Source organism: Gymnoscopelus braueri, assembly GCF_963280865.1.
Source record: "Gymnoscopelus braueri genome assembly, chromosome: 15".
NCBI lineage: Eukaryota > Metazoa > Chordata > Actinopteri > Myctophiformes > Myctophidae > Gymnoscopelus > Gymnoscopelus braueri.
This window is the reverse complement of record NC_137620.1, coordinates 49,570,970-49,582,378: the sequence shown is the minus strand read 5'-3', so window position 1 is coordinate 49,582,378 and position 11,409 is coordinate 49,570,970. Positions and strand designations below refer to the sequence as shown.

At 39.8% G+C, this 11,409-nt stretch overlaps 1 long non-coding RNA gene across 1 annotated transcript; it reads left to right on the top strand.

Moving 5' to 3' along the window:
* Nucleotides 1–298: 298 nt before the first annotated feature.
* On the top strand, nt 299–9,722 carry LOC308102052. The gene is made up of 6 exons (XR_013934609.1): nt 299–436; nt 1,804–1,870; nt 2,525–2,678; nt 4,645–4,736; nt 8,810–9,282; nt 9,603–9,722. It is a non-coding gene; the product is annotated as an uncharacterized lncRNA (long non-coding RNA).
* The last annotated feature ends 1,687 nt before the right edge of the window (nt 9,723–11,409 follow it).

Below are 11,409 nucleotides of genomic sequence, written 5' to 3'. Positions count from 1 at the left end.
TTCTGAAGTCAGTACCTTGCGTCACCAGACTTTACACCAGGAGGTAAAGCCTGCTATTCGTTCTAAAACTAAACGTGTGATCTAGAAGTATAATATAACGGTGTGATCCGGTTTAGGTCCGGTGGTTGGTTCCGGTTGGCGTCACATTGTTTTTGTTCCCCACATAATGTGAATCAAGTAGTTTATTCTCGCTAGTTGCTCTACGAGTTAGAATAAAAGATGGACATATAAAACCATTATTATAGCAAAAGAAACCAAACGATTAAACCTAAACTAAATGAGTTTTAAACCAGGGGAGTCATTTTGGAGATGCACGGTACCGGAGGTTCCGGTCATTGGTTCTGGCCACCTGATGACGTAACGTTCAGACCGGATCAGAAACCCGAAAATGGTTTTGATCCCATCATCATCCCAGGATACTGAAGTCAGCACCGGGGTGAGTTCTGACCATAAAACACATCTATACTAATTTAGTAATGTTTATACTGGTTTAATAATGTTTATAACAATAATAATGAGCTGGTACCAGACTGGGCTGGTACTATGAAGTCAGCACCGGGGTGAGTTCTGACCATAAAACACATTCATACTGGTTTATACTGGTTTAATAGGGGTTCTTCTCATGGTGTTAAAGTAACTAGTCTATATATAATAATAATATATATAATAATTATATATAATAATAAATAATATAATATTATAATAATAATAATAATAATAATAATAGTAATAATAGTATAGTAATATAAAGTATACATGATGTGAACATGCACGGTACATCATTATCAGATCATTTTATCCATCAACTTATTGTTTATGCCCCAAAATGACTGGATACAGGTTTTGTATTAATTGTAGAAACGGTAGACCTCAATTGTCAAATGTTAAAGCACTTCTAATCATCTATAGCCTACTCTACTTCAAAACTTTACTTCAAAACATTTTCCAAATATTTCACTTCTTTACATTTTGGAGAAAATATCCAATATTACAGGGAGGTGTCCAGATGTCCTTAGTGCCCACCTCTCCTGTTACCTTTTCAAATAGCCAATCGCCAATGTAATATATATAGGCTTGTTTTCATAGACGTGGTTGCTTATTTATCTCGCAAAATATGGCAACACTGGTTGATACCTGGCTCTCAATGAGAACTATTTACAATGATGACACACCAATTGATGTGTGTGTGTTCCATGGACGAGAGACTCTGTTTACATATGCTGTTGACCACCAAGCTAACATCATTAGCATGGTTTAGGTGTGTGTGTGTGTGTGTGTGTGTGTGTGTGTGTGTGTGTGTGTGTGTGTGTGTGTGTGTGTGTGTGTGTGTGTGTGTGTGTGTGTGTGTGTGTGTGTGTGTGTGTGTGTGGCAAGTCATTTAATGTAATGTCTCTCTTTTTTTTGTGACAAACTTTTTATTTGATCTTTTTTTTAAACAAGCTTTTCAGAGGAAAAGAGACATTACATCACATCACTGTGTGGGCAAGCAGTTCATACAAGTTCCCACAGTGGCATACAGGAGTGTGTCTGTCTGTCCGTCAGTATAGTCATGTACTGTATAGACTGACAGTCTCTTCCTCTGATCTGGTGGTCCTGTGGCTGCAAGACAGCCCTGGTCGCTTCTTAACCCTCCTACCAGACCCCCGGGTTCGCATAGGCATTATAGGGAAGGAAAACCCATGATGTATACATGTAATATAATACTGTATTTTTAAATAATGTAATGAAATTAAAAAACCTCTCTCTCTCTCTCTCTCTCTCTCTCTCTCTCTCTGTCTCTCTCTCTCTCTCTCTCTCTCTCAGACTACCATCATGGCAGTAGAATATGATGAAGGTGTTGTGATGGGACTGATTCCTGTACAACCACTGGGTAAGAGAGAGTGTGTGCATCAATGCGTCACAGGGACAGACAGACATAATTGTGCTCTAAAATAAAAATCCCTTATTTTACCCCAAGATAAACAGCAAAAACATCACTTCTGCCTATTGCATATCGTGTGTAAATATTTTTTTTTTTATAACTACAACTAGCTACAGATAGATAGACATTAATATACAAGCTCACAACGCGTCGCAAAGCAACGTGTTGTGAGTTTGTAGATCTGCTATTTTCAAATAGCCAAAGTATAGGGCTAAAGTTGTTGATGTTTGTTTCGTAATCATAATCTAAACTACAAAGTAACTAGTAACTAACATTTTCAAATAATTGTAGTGGAGTAAAAGTACAATATTTACCTCTGAGATAGATAGTAGAAGTAAAAGTATTGAAAATTGGAAATACTCCAGTGAAGTGAAGAAATCCACAAAATGGTACTTAAGTACAGTACTTGAGTAAATGTACTTAGTTACTTTACAGCACTGGTGTTTGATGCAGTGTTTTTACATTTAACATTATGGTTCTTCAGTGTAGACGCTCACATCATTATATAATGTGTTATATATCAGCCTCGTGGCCTAAAAGACAAACAAATATATATATATATATATTTTAATGCTAAAAACAATGTAATGGTTCTCTCTCTAGGACTAGGTCCTCAGACTAGGTGGTCCTCAGACTAGGTGGTCCTCAGACGAGCCCTCCATGGTCTCCTCCAGTCATCAGGTTCTCCAGACATCTGGTCAGTTCGTTGGTTCTTTGAGCTCCTGCATCGTCCTTGAGTACATCCAGGTGTGTTAGTGTGAGTACATCCAGGTGTGTTAGTGTGAGTACATCCAGGTGTGTTAGTGTGTGTACATCCAGGTGTGTTAGTGTGAGTACATCCAGGTGTGTTAGTGTGTGTACATCCAGGTGTGTTAGTGTGTGTACATCCAGGTGTGTTAGTGTGAGTACATCCAGGTGTGTTAGTGTGAGTACATCCAGGTGTGTTAGTGTGAGTACATCCAGGTGTGTTAGTGTGTGTACATCCAGGTGTGTTAGTGTGAGTACATCCAGGTGTGTTAGTGTGAGTACATCCAGGTGTGTTAGTGTGAGTACATCCAGGTGTGTTAGTGTGAGTACATCCAGGTGTGTTAGTGTGAGTACATCCAGGTGTGTTAGTGTGGGACGTCCTCACAGTGGCGTAGACACACCTTTTTACCAATGGGTTTTCAGATCAAAAAGGGCCTCTATCTATATTCTTATACATCTTATATCTATATTTGTCTATAAGAGGAATCCACAGAGCGCTGTGGTGTCATACTCCTGCTGCCATTGCTCCAGGGCAGAGCTCTGTGGATTCCTTTTTACTCTCAGGCCTATAGCTCACACAGTTAAAACAAGTGTTTTATGGCTGCCTTATGCCTTACTTGAAGCATAAGGCCATTTCAATTCATTCCATTTCAGACTCATTCAAGTCACATGGTTTGTTAAAACCAGGGTCCCCACGGTCATGAAATTCCTGGAAATATTTTGAAATAAAAATTAAAAAAATTCAGTACTGGAAAAGGTTTGGAATTTATCAAGGGTCCTGGAAAAATATTTGGCTATGCATTGTTTTTGGCTATTGATTTTGTTAACACAAAACTGTAAAACTGACTTGCCGTAGGGCAGTGGTTTTCAACCTTTTTCAAGAGATTCAAGATTTCTTCATTTGTTTTCCATCTGCAAGCAGTGCTAGAAAAACAAACACAATTATGTTTCTCCCAGTAAGAGACAGCAGAATTCATAAAAGAATAAAAACAAACAGTGCAGAAACATACCCTATCGACCTGAATAAAAGGTCCTAAAAACCAAGATTTCACACTGTAAAAATAAGCATACCCTGATAAAAACAAAATATTAAAACTAAAACTGATACATAGGAATGCATACACCTTTTTTCATGCCAGGGACCCCTAAATTGATTTACATTTGGCCGCGGACCCCCATCTGAAAATGTTTTGTGCCTGGGACCCTCAGAAGCAAAGATATCAGTTAATTTTCACTTTGAAAAATATAAATGTAACGCCGCGCGTTGCGAGATGTTGTGAGCTTGTAGATCAGCTATTTTCACAAAGTTTGCCTCTTTCTTATATTATTTGACAATTTGCCAATGTTTAGTATAGTTTGTTGATGACTTTTTAAGCAGTAATGGTCTTTTTCTTTTCTTTGTTTTTTATTCCAGTTATTAAAAAGGTCTTAAAAGTCCTTAAATTGTCACTTCACTATCATCTGGGGACCCCCCCCAAAAGAATCATGTGGGGACCCCCTGGGTGTCCTGACCCACAGGTTGAGAACCACTGCAGTAGGGATGGTCATCTCTGTCTTATGAGACAGAGTTTTTCCGGCCAAAGAATAAATGAATAAACCATATTATAAATAATGTCACATGTGTGTTTGTAGATACGTCCCAACTGATCATTACACCTTGTTGTCTGTTATCCACCCATATACCAGTCTGGATCCCTGTTCTATTATCCTCAATTGGGATTGGTAAAACCCTACTCACTTTCAAAACAGCCCTAAAAAACCCCTTCAGGAGGCTGACATTCCAAACTGGCCCCTTTTAAAGTCTTAACCTACCCCCCCCCCCCCCCCACTCCTCCTAGAACTGTCTATTGTACATATGTCTTGTTTTCATACCAGTGTGAATTGTACTTCCATGTACTGTTTCCATGTCTTTATAAATACAGTAAATCAATCAATCAATCAATCTCTCTCTCTCTCTCTCTCTCTCTCTCTCTCAGGAGGTCATAAGGTCACATGGAGGAGGCTCTGCTCCTCACTGAGACCAACCAGGAGGTCTGCGTCAAGGTCAAAGTTCACGCCCGGGTCATGGGTGAGAACACAACATCAGTGTGGATGCTCACAAAGTTATTATAGTTATAATAATGATCATTTATAATTATTTATAATAATGATCATTCTTTAGCCTTTTAGTCTGGATTTAAGGGGGGGGTTAACTAAATAAGATACAGCCTAGTCCTAGTCTGCTCCAACAAGAACTTACATTCACTGAGGCTGACATACAATGTTACAACAAGGTTCAAGGTTCAAGGTTATTTTATTTTGTCTCCCATGGGAGAAATGTGTCTTGGACACACGGACCAGCAGCATAAACAATACCACACAGTACAAGACAAAGAGAAAAACAGAAGAAGAAAGAACATAAGGCACACAGTGACACGTACAATTCGTTTAGACCTAGTCATAGTAATCACCCTCCATCATAATACATAACAACCACCTCAACCAGCATATAGTGCAATAAGAACACTTTAGCACATCTCAAAACCTTCTGCCCCGCCGTCTGCCCTCCATAAGGACATCATTGAGGAGTGCAGAGGGACAAAGGAGTACTTGTACCTATTGTAGTTGAACGCATGGGTCCCGTACCTCCTACCTGACGGCAGTAACCTATACTCAGTGTGTAGGACATGAGAGAGGTCACTTAGTGTGTAGGACATGAGAGAGGTCACTTAGTGTGTAGGACATGAGAGAGGTCACTTAGTGTGTAGGACATGAGAGAGGTCACTTAGTGTGTAGGACATGAGAGAGGTCACTTAGTGTGTAGGACATGAGAGAGGTCACTTAGTGTGTAGGACATGAGAGAGGTCACTTAGTGTGTAGGACATGAGAGAGGTCACTTAGTGTGTAGGACATGAGAGAGGTCACTTAGTGTGTAGGACATGAGAGAGGTCACTTAGTGTGTAGGACATGAGAGAGGTCACTTAGTGTGTAGGACATGAGAGAGGTCACTTAGTGTGTAGGACATGAGAGAGGTCAGTGTGTAGGACATGAGAGAGGTCACTTAGTGTGTAGGACATGAGAGAGGTCAGTGTGTAGGACATGAGAGAGGTCAGTGTGTAGGACATGAGAGAGGTCACTTAGTGTGTAGGACATGAGAGAGGTCACTTAGTGTGTAGGACATGAGAGAGGTCACTTAGTGTGTAGGACATGAGAGAGGTCACTTAGTGTGTAGGACATGAGAGAGGTCAGTGTGTAGGACATGAGAGAGGTCACTTAGTGTGTAGGACATGAGAGAGGTCACTTAGTGTGTAGGACATGAGAGAGGTCAGTGTGTAGGACATGAGAGAGGTCAGTGTGTAGGACATGAGAGAGGTCAGTGTGTAGGACATGAGAGAGGTCAGTGTGTAGGACATGAGAGAGGTCACTTAGTGTGTAGGACATGAGAGAGGTCACTTAGTGTGTAGGACATGAGAGAGGTCAGTGTGTAGGACATGAGAGAGGTCAGTGTGTAGGACATGAGAGAGGTCAGTGTGTAGGACATGAGAGAGGTCACTTAGTGTGTAGGACATGAGAGAGGTCACTTAGTGTGTAGGACATGAGAGAGGTCAGTGTGTAGGACATGAGAGAGGTCACTTAGTGTGTAGGACATGAGAGAGGTTAGTGTGTAGGACATGAGAGAGGTCAGTGTGTAGGACATGAGAGAGGTCACTTAGTGTGTAGGACATGAGAGAGGTTAGTGTGTAGGACATGAGAGAGGTCAGTGTGTAGGACATGAGAGAGGTCACTTAGTGTGTAGGACATGAGAGAGGTCACTTAGTGTGTAGGACATGAGAGAGGTCACTTAGTGTGTAGGACATGAGAGAGGTCACTTAGTGTGTAGGACATGAGAGAGGTCACTTAGTGTGTAGGACATGAGAGAGGTCACTTAGTGTGTAGGACATGAGAGAGGTCACTTAGTGTGTAGGACATGAGAGAGGTCACTTAGTGTGTAGGACATGAGAGAGGTCACTTAGTGTGTAGGACATGAGAGAGGTCAGTGTGTAGGACATGAGAGAGGTCACTTAGTGTGTAGGACATGAGAGAGGTCAGTGTGTAGGACATGAGAGAGGTCACTTAGTGTGTAGGACATGAGAGAGGTCAGTGTGTAGGACATGAGAGAGGTCACTTAGTGTGTAGGACATGAGAGAGGTCAGTGTGTAGGACATGAGAGAGGTCACTTAGTGTGTAGGACATGAGAGAGGTCAGTGTGTAGGACATGAGAGAGGTCACTTAGTGTGTAGGACATGAGAGAGGTCAGTGTGTAGGACATGAGAGAGGTCAGTGTGTAGGACATGAGAGAGGTCAGTGTGTAGGACATGAGAGAGGTCAGTGTGTAGGACATGAGAGAGGTCAGTGTGTAGGACATGAGAGAGGTCAGTGTGTAGGACATGAGAGAGGTCAGTGTGTAGGACATGAGAGAGGTCACTTAGTGTGTAGGACATGAGAGAGGTCAGTGTGTAGGACATGAGAGAGGTCAGTGTGTAGGACATGAGAGAGGTCACTTAGTGTGTAGGACATGAGAGAGGTCAGTGTGTAGGACATGAGAGAGGTTAGTGTGTAGGACATGAGAGAGGTCACTTAGTGTGTAGGACATGAGAGAGGTCAGTGTGTAGGACATGAGAGAGGTTAGTGTGTAGGACATGAGAGAGGTCACTTAGTGTGTAGGACATGAGAGAGGTCAGTGTGTAGGACATGAGAGAGGTCAGACACAATTTTCTTCGCCAGCCCAATGGTGACCTGCTCAAAAATGACCTGGGGTGTAATGGGGGGTGTGGACATTCCCATAATCTTCCCTGCCATTTTGACTAGGAAGATTATGTCCAGTGAGGTGGATCAGCTGACCCTGCTCCATGTAACAAGCTGTAGATTTTCTTTATGTCAGTGTTTATTAGTCTTATAGCTATTTTACCAACTCATTCCCTTTATAGCACTTTGTTATGTATTAGATTAGACCACAGATCCTCACAACTCAGAGAGAGTGCAAATGGAACCAAATGGACCCTTATGTGCACTCTCTCTGAGTTACAGACCTTTAAAGGGTTCATTTGGTTCCTAACTATCAATCAATTAGCTATAGGGACCCCCTGGAACCCCCTCAAGGACCGCTGGGGGGTCCCCGGACCCCACTGTGAGAACCACAGATGTATAGGGTTTGCACTTCCTCTGCATTGGGTGATGAACTCCCTGTTCTATTGATTTGTGCTCAGAAGGTCTGCCACCTGCTGGTCAGACAGTGCAACAATATACTGCATTCTGAATGCATTCACACTGGAAATATTATTATTGTTACTAAAACTAATGAAATATTATTATTGTTACTAAAACTAATGAAATATTATTATTGTTACTAAAACTAATGAAATATTATTATTGTTACTAAAACTAATGAAATATTATTATTGTTACTAAAACTAATGAAATATTATTATTGTTACTAAAACTAATGAAATATTATTATTGTTACTAAAACTAATGAAATATTATTATTGTTACTAAAACTAATGAAATATTATTATTGTTACTAAAACTAATGAAATATTATTATTGTTACTAAAACTAATGAAATATTATTATTGTTACTAAAACTAATGAAATATTATTATTGTTACTAAAACTAATGAAATATCATTATTGTTACTAAAACTAATGAAATATTATTATTGTTACTAAAACTAATGAAATATTATTATTGTTACTAAAACTAATGAAATATTATTATTGTTACTAAAACTAATGAAATATTATTATTGTTACTAAAACTAATGAAATATTATTATTGTTACTAAAACTAATGAAATATCATTATTGTTACTAAAACTAATGAAATATTATTATTGTTACTAAAACTAATGAAATATCATTATTGTTACTAAAACTAATGAAATGGCAAAAACTAGAATTAGAGAAAAAACATTTTAGTTAAAGTGATATTTCTTGGTTAAAACAAAACCTTGTTTTTTGTGTTAAAAGGTTAAAGCTCTATATTGTGATAATAATCATACTATAGAGTGTTTGTTCAGTAACAGAGTTAAATAGCTTTATATTGTTATAGTACTATTGTGAAGTATCATTATATACTGTGTGTGTGTGTGTGTGTGCGTGTGCGTGCGTGCGTGCGTGCAGGCGCCCCAGCCTGTGTCTTCCGTGAGGTAGAAGCCCAACAAACCCACGGTGAGGCCTTTAAGGAGGGCCTTTCAGGGAAGCTGCAAGTGGAGCCTGCAGAACCACCACGGCCCAAGACACCATCACACCAGAATGAAATGTTTGGAGCGGGGGAGTCTGGTGCAACGCTCAGGTCCTGGACCTGGTGAGACGAAGGAGGAGCCCGGCCAGGAGGTCATCCACAGAGCCTAGTCCCTCCACGTGCCAGAGCCTCTCCTCTCCCCAGGCCCGGCAGAGTAGTTCCAGAGAAGCAGACTGAGTGGCCCTGTCTTTCCCTAAGAGGACTGACCGTGGGTACAGTAGCTACTGGGACGTAAGTCGGGCTTGATCAACCCCGGCTGGGTCACCTGGGCGAGGGTGTATGTTGTTGCGAGACCCGAAACACCCGATGACCCCAGGCTACAACACTGATGATACGTCCCAGGTGCATCCATGTGAGGTTTTTTATTTATGTGTGTGTTAATGTATGTATATATATATATATAGTACACACATACACACACACATTATAGGCAGGCTATATTTTCATTGCTGCTACAATGTATGAGGAACCAGAACAACATATTTACTCTCATGTACACAAGATGTAATAAAGAAACCTTGAACATTACAAAATGTCTTTGGCCTACAGATATATAAACTTGGGTCAGAGCAATGAATGGAGGATTCTGATTTCACCTTCCCAGAGTAAAGTTTGTCTGGGATGTGTGTGTGTTCCTCCTCCTGTGTCTCCTCCCTCTATCATTCTCTGCAGGTCTGAAGTCACCACCTCATCAGCTGTCAATCAACCCATTACCTGACTCCACCTTCATCCAATCATAACCATCTGCTGTCTATAAATAGTAGAGGGGATTATGTGAAACATTGTTACGCGGACGATATAAGCATAACATTTGACACATGTCCCTTGGGTCATTCTAAGACATCCTAGAAGGGGTGCCCAAAAAAATATTTTTTGAACTGAAAATCTTTTTTGGTCACCTCTTCTAGGATGTCTTAGGATGAACCGAGGGACATTATGTGCCAAATTGTATGTTTCTATGAGATTCTATAGGCTTTCTGAGTCGACATGTTTTTGGGCACTCCTTCTAGGATGTTTTAGGATGACCCAAGGAACATGTGTGCCAAATTCTATGCTTTTATCCGCCGTGTAACGATTTGGCTATTTTGTTTAGCTTAATCCCCCCCCCCTACTAAACATGCTGGGTCCACCTCAGCTCTTTCTCTCTCACCCATTTCATGTGTTTGTAGCTCTGTCTTTGTAGTCTTGTTTTGTAGTCCTCATTTCATGTGTTTGTAGCTCTGTCTTTGTAGTCTTGTTTTGTAGTCCTCATTTCATGTGTTTGTAGCTCTGTCTTTGTAGTCTTGTTTTGTAGTCCTCATTTCATGTGTTTGTAGCTCTGTCTTTGTAGTCTTGTTTTGTAGTCCTCATTTCATGTGTTTGTAGCTCTGTCTTTGTAGTCTTGTTTTGTAGTCCTCATTTTGAAGCCCAGAGTAAACTTTTATATTTAGTGTCTGTTCTCCTACTTAGTCATTTCTATACGCTCTGACAGTGTTGTTTTCGTCGACTAAAACTGTGACGAAAAATGTTGGTCGACTCCCTTTTTTCACTGACGAAAACTAAATAAAAACTAAATAAAATCTAATCTATGATGACTAAAACTAAGACTAAATATATTGACAATTTCGTCAACAAATAAAAACTAGACTAAAATGTTAGAGAGGGATCTAGTGGAGAATAGATCCAGTAGAACTAAAAGACATTTTATGTTTGGTTGCACTCTGAAAATAGCAGATCTACAAGCTCACAACGTTGTGAGCTTGTAGATCGGCTATTTTCAGCATGCAACCAAGTGTAAAATCAGCCATTATGACGCCATCAAGGCACCGACAACATACATTTTAGTCGACTAAATCAACAGTAGATTTAGTCGACTGTATAATCTTATGACATTTAGTCGTGAAACATTTCAGATTGACTAAAATATGACTCAAACTAAATGGAATTTTATTCAAAAGACTAATGACTAAAACTACATCAAAATGTGTTGTCAAAATCAACACTGCGCTCTGCCTTGGGACAGGAAGGACAGAGGCCTCTATACATAGACACCATGTAGGCAGAACCTTTGTTAAGCTCACTAGGTAAGGGTGGTTAGTTACCACTTATGTATTAGTGAGCATTGTTTGGTTACAGTAGTTATGTAGGCAGGCTTTTGTTTTACTACTAGTTAGTTAGTTAGTCTGTCTTTGTTTTACTACTAGTTAGTTAGTTAGTTAGTCTGTCTTTGTTTTACTACTAGTTAGTTAGTTAGCCTGTCTTTGTTTTACTACTAGTTAGTTAGTTAGTTAGTCTGTCTTTGTTTTACTACTAGTTAGTTAGTCTGTCTTTGTTTTACTACTAGTTAGTTAGTTAGTCTGTCTTTGTTTTACTACTAGTTAGTTAGTTAGTCTGTCTTTGTTTTACTACTAGTTAGTTAGTTAGTTAGTCTGTCTTTGTTTTACTACTAGTTAGTTAGTCTGTCTGTCTTTGTTTTACTGTTAGTTAGTTAGTTAGTTAG